The sequence below is a fragment of the Tupaia chinensis genome, unplaced genomic scaffold (assembly GCF_000334495.1).
Source record: "Tupaia chinensis unplaced genomic scaffold, TupChi_1.0 Scaffold144113_1, whole genome shotgun sequence".
NCBI classification, from domain to species: Eukaryota; Metazoa; Chordata; class Mammalia; order Scandentia; family Tupaiidae; genus Tupaia; species Tupaia belangeri.
Genome location: NW_006203968.1, coordinates 86,932 through 97,012, shown reverse-complemented (window position 1 = coordinate 97,012; position 10,081 = coordinate 86,932). Strand labels below are relative to the sequence as shown.

Sequence of the window (10,081 nt, the reverse complement as noted above, 5' to 3'; positions counted from 1 at the left end):
CACACACACATACATACATAAAGCCAGTCCATGTCTCTTAATTGGAAAATTTAATTCATGAACATGTTATTATTGATATTTCAGGACCTATTGCCCTCTTTAAGTGAGCCATTTTCTTGGTTGTTTTTGGTCTCTTATAACAGTCTACCTGAATTTTTAGTTTTCCTGATATAGCACTCCCTTCAGAACCTCTTGAAGAGCTGGTATGGAGTCAGTAAATTCTTTTAGGTGTTATTTATCCAAGAATGTTTTTATCTTTTTTCCCATATGAAAGATAATCTTGCCAGGTATAGTATTCTTCATTGAAATTCTTTTATGTTTAACACTTTGCCTATATTTCGCCATTCATTCCTTGCTTGCATTGTTTCTGATGAGAGATCAGATTGGTGTTTCCCTCTTGCCAATTTTAGTATCTTGTCTTTGTCTGTTGTTTTTGGCAATCTGGTTATGATGTGCCTTGAAGAGAAACTTCTTGGGTTGATTCTATTTAGGGTTCTATGTATTTCTTGAGTCTGGATATTTGAATGCCTTTCTAGGTTTGGAATGTTTTCTTCCAGAATTTCATGAGATAAATTATCAATGCACTTATAATTTTCTTCGTCTTCTGAGATAGCAATAATTCGAACTTGGAGTGCTTGATGGTATACAGTATTCCTTGTGTACTATCCTCATTTTCCTTGGTTGTTTTTTCAATCTTCTTGATAATTTTTTCTATATCAGAATTCTTGTCTTGTACATTCAAGATTTGATCTGCATGTTCTAATCTACTTTTAGTTGTTTCAAGGGAGGTTTTAATTTCCTGTATCACATTCTTTATTTCTGACAGTTCCATCTGATTCTTTTCTAAGGTTTGTATTTCTTCTTTCAAATCACGAAAAGACTTTCTCTTCTCCTGGAGCTCATTATCTCTTTTCTCTTGTATCTCAGTTAATTTTGTCACTAAAATATTCTGAATTGCTTATCTGACATGTCCATGATGTCCATTGTGTTGTCCATGGGTGATGTGGAATTGATGTTTTACCTTGAGAGAGAGAGATATTTGGTTCATTTCTCATGTTTCTTGTTCCTCTACAAATGTTCCTAGTCATTTGGGGGTTTATCTCTTCCTTCCTAAATTGTTCAAGGTGACCTTGAGTGTTCAAAAGTGTGAAGGAATAGAAAACTAGTGTTATCTCTTCTGCTCCATCTCCCTGTGGATCTGAAGTACCCTGCACTATTGTCACAGATCATGGGTGTCCAAAAGTCTTCTCTGTTTCTAGAGTTGTGAACCTACAGTGGAGTTAATGAACTTCACCTGAGGAGAGAATAAAAGTTCATGAGGCATGCAACATGCACCTCTTGCTATTCAAAACACAGATTTCTGAGAGCCCAAAGTGAACAGAGGTGGGGGCGATGAGCCATGGTCCTGGAAATTAGGGCCTGCAGCCACAGGCAGCCTGGTGTCTGGCAATGTCACTTGAACTGGTCTCTGGATAAAGTGGCATGGGGCACAAGTTCATCTTAAAGTCCCTACTCACAAACTTGAGGTCCAAAGGCAAGTGTGGTTGGGGGATGAGCCACGGGTCCCAGCTGTTAGGTTCTGAAACCATGAGCAGCCTGGTCACTATACTCTGCTTCAAATGGCACCTCCTAAAAATAATATATTTCAAATCTGTAAATTAATTAAATTTTTCCCATTTAGATATCAGTATATTAATAGTATTTTAATGTCATCTGCTATATGTCCAGAGGATGGGTTTCTGATAAGAGGAAGGAATGCCCTTGACTTACAACAATATAAGTTGCAAGCTTCTATGGCACAAAAAAACCTCACAGTGTACTGCAAGAATTTCTTAAGGTCACACAGGATAAGGCACATGACAGTTTTCTTCTCCCATTCAGACAATTCTTGTAGTTTTGCCTTCCTGGTGGTAGTGACTGCTGAGTCAGGGGCAGTTATCAAACATAGACAAGATACCTGGTGGGAAAAAAAAGAGTAAAAAGGAATGTCCAAATATGGAAAAAATTTCTTTGTAGGACATGGGTGTTCCAGATGGTAGGGAGATGTTCCAATTTGTTGAGAGACACAGATGAGGGCGACCTGTCCTGACTGGCCCAGGTTGGATGAAGCACTTCTCTTCCATACAATAAAGAACAGGGCCATTTCATAGCAACTGAATTCTAACCATCCTCTACTGTTCCAGTAGTAGTTAAAATTCCTATATTTCAGCATCTTTTTCCTCTGCCTCCCTAGGGAACTTCAAGTACCTATTCACCATTGTGTTATGTAATGTAAGACAGCACTGTTTTAGATATCTGGGCAGTCAGAGGTGCCACTTATTCAGTACTATTCAATATGAAATAGATACTAGACTATGGCATAGGAGATCCTTTTCTGAGTCTGTCATTGAAGTTATACCCAAGCCATTATCAATGTTGGGCTAAGCCTTTCTTTCATGTAATAATCAGATGCAAGTGCATATCATCCTGCTATCTGTAGGGAGAAGGGTAAGAGAATGGCCTCTGTAGGGAAGACATGCCTGGATCCTAACAAGGAAGCCAGAAGGGAGAAACGTGTCTTGATATTGTTACCCATAAAGAGCTAGGTAAACTCGGAGGGTTTTCTTGCCTTTGACAGTTGTGAAAAATCCCAACTTAGAGGGGCCATCTCTGGCCATGTAGTTGCCAGAATGAATGACCTTTAAGAACCTTCAAGTTAGCTTCACTGTAAAAATTGCATGACATTTTTTTCAATGTTTGTCCTCTTTTTGTTCCCTACCTGGATCACTTTGTAACAGGAATTGATTGCATAAGAAAGAACATTTGCCTATGTAATAGTGAAAAGAAATGGGATGAGTTCATGCCTTATAAAACCAGTATGCAAGCATTTTTCTTGTTCTCTCATTGTTGGAATGTTTTGTTTGTTTGTTTGTTTTCAGTGCCGCCTTGCTTTGTGATATGTCAGTATTTTCACAATACTGGGAGAGAACAACAGATTTGCTATTACATTAGTATCCCTAAAACAAGCCCCACTACAGGATCAGTTCATTGACTAACACAGCCAGAAAAGTTTATGAACATGAAGTCAGAACCCATGGGCATCCTGCTAACTGGAGTCTAATGGAGGATAGTGCATTTCTGTTTATTCCCAGACTTGCACGTGACTTCGGGCTGTTACTTATTCTAAGTCACAGTTCCCTTATATTAAATTGTAAATTATTAAATAACTACCTTGCTAGTTTGTTGTTTAAATTCAACATCATATCTATTTGAAGCATCTGGCACATGCTAGATATTTCACATATGACAGTAATTTTGATTAATAATAATAATGGGGTGAATATAGTGCAGCCATAAATGCTCTATCTGGGAGGATCTGTGAGATCATCTGTTCTAACTCCAAAATTTTACAAATGGAGTCCAGACTGCTACTAAAATTTTTGACATGTCCAAGGTGGTCAAACAGAGTGAGACTTAGGGTTTGAGCTTCCAGTCACCTTTCCTGTGTTCTTTTTCTTCTACCGAAATGAATCCGAACACATTGCACTTTAAGTTTACACATCTTTAACCCCCGAATGATTTTGCCACTTTGAGAGCTGTAAAATTAATATGTATCTTACCTGGAATGATTTAGAGGAGACCTAATCATTGGAATTGTTTATCTGAAATGTACTGCACATGTACAGTGATATTAAATGTTTTCTTTTTTTTTGTAAAAAATGGTTTATCAATTCCATTTTTGTATAAAACACATGAGAGGAACCTAGCCAATCAACACACAGCTGTCACCACATGAAAAGGTACTTTTATCAAACTTTGAGTCTAAGAACATACAAATGTTTCTTTTTATCATGTCTACAAGTAATTGTCTATGCTTTTCCATGTAATGGTTTTTATTTATTTGACGTTGCTCTTTATGAATCCCCCCAAAGTTAGAAGGGATAACAAAAGTTTACAGATTTTTTTACTTTTAATATACATATTTATTTTTTATTTTATATTTACTTTCTTATTATTATTCATACATGAAATCACTATACATCATTTAGATTGTGGAGAGACTTTACCTATCATGACATACAACTCACTCCAGCCCAGGTGAGACCACCATACACATCCTCATCAACAGATAATAAACCTTATCTGTGTCCCACAAGTGTCTTACCTCTCCATTTCCCCCCCAAATTTTCTATGTTCTTCCCCTTCCACACTCTCTTTACACTTTTTCTCCTGTGTCCATTACAATTTTTAATACTTTCATGTTCTCCAGTCTTTCAGTCTATACCATAGATTGCACAGTCTGTATATGTTAAGTAGAGATGTACAATGCTTCTCTTTCATAGTCTGACTTGCTTCACTCAGCAACAAATATTCCATATTGGCCACTTTCCATCAAATTCCGGGCCTTGTTTTCTTATGGCTGATACTATTCCATGGAGTATATGTGCCACAATTTTTCAATCCATTTATCTGTTTGTGGACATTTGGGTTGGTTCTAAGTCTTAGCAATCGCCAATAATGAGGCAATAAAAATAGTTGTGCAAGCACTTCCCAACTGAGTGCTCTTTGGGTAGAAACCCAGTTTTGGAATTGCTGGATTATATAGAAGTTCTCTTTAAAGGTCTTTGCAAAACAGCCATATTGTTCTCCACATTGGCTGGACCAATTTACATTCCCACCAACAGTGTAGGATTGTTCCCTTTCACCACATTCTCTCCAGCACTTATCATTATTTGCTTTTTTAATCTTTGCCATTGTGACTGGGGTTAGGTGGTATCTCATTGTAGTTTTGATCTACATCTCCCTTACAATGAGTGATGTCGAGCATTTTTTAATATGCATTTTGGCTGTCCCTATGTCTTCCTTAGAGAGTTGTTCATTCAGCTCATTTCCCCATCTATTAATTGGGTTAATTGTTTTCTTTTGGGTAAGCTTCTTGAGTTCTCTGTGTATTCTGGTTATCAGTCCTTTATATGAGTCACAGTTAATAAAAATTTTCTTCCATTCCAAGGGTTGTTGATTTACACTTATTACTGTGCTCTTTGCTGTGCAGAAATTCCTTAATCTGACGTAATTTCACCTGTTTATTGGGGGGATTATTTCCTGTGCTTTGGGGGTCTTTACTAAGAAGTCTTTGCTTATCCCAGTGTCTTCCAGAGTTTCCCCAGTGCTTTCCACCAGTAGTTTTATAGTTTGATCCACTTTGAGTTGATTTTTGTTAATGGTGACAAATAGGGGTTCAGATTCATTTTTCTGCAGGTGGATAACCAGTTCTTCCAATACCATTTGCTAAAGAGGTTTCCCTTTTCCCACTGGAAAGACTGGTACCCTTTGTCAAAGATGAGTTGACTCTTTGCTTTGGCCTTTTGTTCTGGAGTCTCTACTCTGGTACATTGGTCCTCATGTATGTTTTTGTGCCAATACCATGCTGTTTTGATTATCTCAGATTTGTAATATATTTTGGGTTCAGGAAATGAGGTGCCACCTAATCCAGTCTTTTTGAACAGGATGGCTTTAACTAAATGGGGTCTTTTATGGTTCCAGAAAAATTCTACGATTTTTTTCCAGAATTATGAAGAATGTTTATTATAATTTTATAAGGATTGCATTACATATGTAGATTAATTTGGGTAAGATTGTCATTTTTTATTATATTGATCCTGCCAATCCAGGAACATGGGATGTCATTCCATTTTTTAGTGTCCTTTTCCATTTCCTTTTTAAGGTTTTCATTGTAGAGGTCTTTGACTTCCTTGGTTAGTTTTATTTGTCAGTCTCTTATACTTCTTTTTTTTTTTTTTTGAGAGGTTTTCGCTATAGGGCACGTGTGCTTGCCAGACAGACAGAGAGATATAGAGACAGAAAGTGAGAAATCATCCCCCAGGGGGGATGGTCACGCTGTAATCCCTTCTCCATTCTCCTCTTGGGATCTTGGGCATGCACACACACGCGCCCAGCGTGAGTTTTAAGCCACCGGGTCCGGGACACGGTGCTTGCTGTTTGTATATAGACATGCTGTAGATTTTTGTAAGTTAATTTTGTATCCTGCCACTTTACTTATGCATTTATTACTTCAAGAAGTTTTTCATAGATAATATAGGGTCTTCTATATATGCCATCATGTCATCAACAAACAGAGATCATTTCAGCTCTTCTTTTCCTATTGGAATGCCTTTTATTTCCTTCTCTTATCTGGTAGCATTGGCTAGGACTTCCAGTACTATACTGAATAGGAGTGGAGAAAGAGATCATCCTTGTCTTGTATCCATTAGTGGAAAAACTTCCATCTTTTCCCCATTCAGTATAATGTTAGCTGTAGGTTTTTCATAAATAGCTTTTATTTTGCTGAGAAACTGTCCTTCTATACCAATTTTACTAAGAGTCTATATTATAAATCCTGTTGTATTTTGTCGAATGATTTTTCTCATTGATTGAAATGATCATAAGATTTTTTTCTCTTTTTTTCTATTATATGGTGTATTATATTTATATTTTTGTGTATGTTGAGCCACCCTTGCATCTCTGGAATAAAGCCTACCTGGTCATGATGAATAACGTTTTTTATGTGCTGTTGAATATGGTTAGCAATATAGTGTGCTTTTTTAAATTTTTTTTTTATTTTTTGATTTCATTTTCTTCCATACATTCAATCACATTTTTGTCTTATAAAATGGATATTTCAACATGTGGACATTTCTCCCTAGTACCATTGATAAAACTACAAAATATCTTCAACTGATAATACCACAGCTCTTTGTGCCATTAATGCTTTGCCTCCCTATCCCTCCCCCAAATGACTTTCCTCAGATCCTCCTCTTACACACACTGTATCTGGTATTTACATCTATATACTGTGTTTCTATAATCTTTAGTCAATTAGTTTTAGTCATAGAGTGCAGACACTCAGTATGTATTAAGGGGGGATATACAATGCCTCTCCTTAATAGCATGGCTTGCTTCACTCAGCAGTAAGTCTTCCATATTCATCCACTTTGTGTCAAAAGACAGGGTTTTTATGGCTTAATAGTATTCTATTGAGTATATGTGCCACAGTTTTTCTATCCATTCTTCAGTTTGTTGGCATTTGGGTTGTTTCTGTGACTTAGCAATTGTGCATAGTGCCACAATAAACATCTATGTGCAAGCACTTTTCCAGTTAAGTATTCTTCTGTCCTTTGTGTAGATATCAAGGAGTGGAATTGCTGGATCACATAGTAGTTCTGCATCTATATTTATCAGGGATCTATAGCTGTAGTTTTCCTTTTTTGTCATATCCTTATCTATTTTGTGAATTAGGGTAATGGAGGCTTTATAGAATAAATTTGGAAGGATTCCTTCTTTTCTGGATCTCTAGAAACAGAATGAGTAGAATGGAGGTTACCTATTCTTTAAGAATGTGATAAAATTAAGCAGTGAAGCCATTGGGGCCTGGACTTTTCTTTATTGGGAGTTTATTTATTACTGATTCCATCTTATTACTTGTTATAGGTCTGTTCATGCTTTCTATGTCCTCTTGAGTCAATCTTGGTAGATTATATGTGTCCAGGAATCTGATCATCTCATTCCGGTTCCTTCTTTGTTGGCTTAGAGTTGCTCATAGTGTCCTCTAATGATGATTTGTATTTCTGTTATGTCTGTTGTAATGTTGCCTGATTCATTGCGGATTTGACTTATCCGGTTCCTTTATCTCTTCTTCTCTCTTCTGTGAAGTTGTTCGTAATAGACTTGAGTTGAACTGTGGTGTTTGCAGTCCCCACACAGTCACTCTAGTTTCCTCTTCACCTGATGTAGCCAATCTTTGGGTATCCCGCTTCTGACATGCTCTCTCTTTGATTCTTTAAGAGTCTCCAAGTGAGGACATTGATCTCTGTGCCAGAAATTGGTCCTGTGCTGCTAATGCATTTGTGAGGTCCTTCTATCCTGGGGCTGCATTAGGTGCCTAAATGGTCCTCAGGGATGAAGACTGAAGACTATTCCTCAAATAGGACTTCCCTCAGGGATGAAATGGGGAGAACATCACTTACTCTTTCATGTGAATGTCGAAGAAGATCCTAGTGGCATTTTCTACCACTTATGCTCACATTTATCTGTTGCAGTATGACATGACTTTAATAAGAAAGTGGTAGGAAAGAAAGTACTCACACAGGCAGGAGTTAAGGCTCAGAAGCATTTTTCCATCCAACATCGAAGTTCCTTATTGGGTCCAGCGTGTACAGCCAACTCTTCTCTCTGGATGACATCTCTTGTAGGAGGGTTCTCTATCTAGACAAATGGACTGTAGCCCAGGTTGCTTCACCAGTCTCCTCACAACTCCAGGCAACTCTCTGCACAGGGCTCCTAGGTAAAATTTATTAGGACCTCTGATCAATACAAAAAGTAAAAATAAAATTCATTATTTTAAAATTTAGAAAACACAGAGTTGGCATCACAATGAGCTTTTATGTTTAGCAAATATCTCCTCACTTAAAGTATTTAACATAGGAATGGGAAACTACCTAGGCATGATGATTTGCTGTTCAACCCTGAGACAAAAATAGGGTTGTTGACTGAAGTGGAGAGCACCTGTAATATTTGAGAAGATCACGATATACATCCCAGAGCTCTTCAGCAGCCTGCAGAGAGGCCAAATGTCAGCTATTGTTTCCGGCTCCACAACAACTGACCAGGTAAATGAGAAGACCTTAAACCTGACTGCCAATATCTCCAGGTCAAGCTGGTATTACTGGACACCAGCTTTTGAAAATTCACTAAGGACCTCAGTTTTGGTAGTACTTCACAGCTCTGAATTACCTTCAACCTTATGTAAAATATAAACTGTGTATAAAGTATGGAGCAGAACAGTCTTTCCTAATGTGCATCATGTGTTGGAATCTGGATGGAGTAAAATTAGTGAAAACACCTCTCAATATCAAGAAGGGGTGGTGTACTCCATGGCAGACATCCCTCTGGGTATTGGTGTTGAAGCAAAGTCTATGCATGGTGGCAGGATCCTGTGACAATTGTGTTATGTCATCAAGCAGCCATTGGGGAATATGTGTGACATGAAGAAACATTGACTCAAGAGTAAATCATCCATAGGTCTTATGGCTGTGTGGAAAGGCCTAGCTTTGCTTCACTCAACCATCATGTTGAATTTTGACAACAGTGTGACCTTTTCAGGAACTTCTTAATTTAACAACGTCTCTATCATTGACAAATGCAACCAGGATTGTTGCTATATGGAAGTGGCTCAGAAAATGAGCTTCAGATTTTTGTGTTTATGATTAAACAGAATATTCTGTTTATCTTAGAATCAGAGGGCTTTTACTTCTCGGTAACAGGTTCTAAATCATTGAAGCTGAATACAAGAATAGTTTATTATTGTTATCTGTAATTACACTGTGTTTCCTAAACTCACCATAAGAACAAAATGAACTTTTCTTATTTTTTTTAAATTAATATCATTGAGGTAGATATTGACATTTAAGAATACTAGGCCATGCCTGGGATTTTACAAATCAATTTTGTCTCAAATAATTAAAGTAATTTTTGACCCGTTTTTCTATGTAGTAAGTGCTGTGTGTTATAGAAGAAAAATTTGGATGCAAAGCCAAGTTCTGCCACCTATTAGCTGTATGACCTTGAATGAGCTATCCAACATTATAAGATTTCTTTCTTTTTCTTTCTATTTTTTAAAAACATGCAATACTAAAAACTAGCACAAGTATGCTTTTTTCAGAGTTGGAAATCATAATTCTTGCATCTAACAGAGTGCTTTGGAAAAGATAGGTTTTGGATAAGTGGTAAAATTCTTTTTATTGCATGTATTACATATTTCTAGAGACTTAGTGTAATTTTATTACATTATCTTGTATTATTACAAAGTTTTTAAATATTTGTGTTTCTTAGATGATATAATTTTAGTCTAAAATATTTTTACCCATCACCTTGATTTCATAAAACATACTTTCTCTTATCAACCTTTATGTACTTGCCTATACTGGAAAAAAAATACTAATCAGAGACCCTTAAATAACAACCAATTTACTTTGTTAAAAATAAGTAAGTAAGCTAGAATGGATTTACTCTAGTTTTGCTTTCTGTAGATCATTTCAGGACCTTC

At 36.8% G+C, this 10,081-nt stretch overlaps 1 pseudogene; it reads left to right on the top strand.

Annotated features, from left to right (window-relative positions):
• LOC102499741 (60S ribosome subunit biogenesis protein NIP7 homolog pseudogene) overlaps positions 1-9,046 on the top strand; it is a 26,605-nt pseudogene extending 17,559 nt beyond the window's left edge.
• Positions 9,047-10,081: the final 1,035 nt, after the last annotated feature.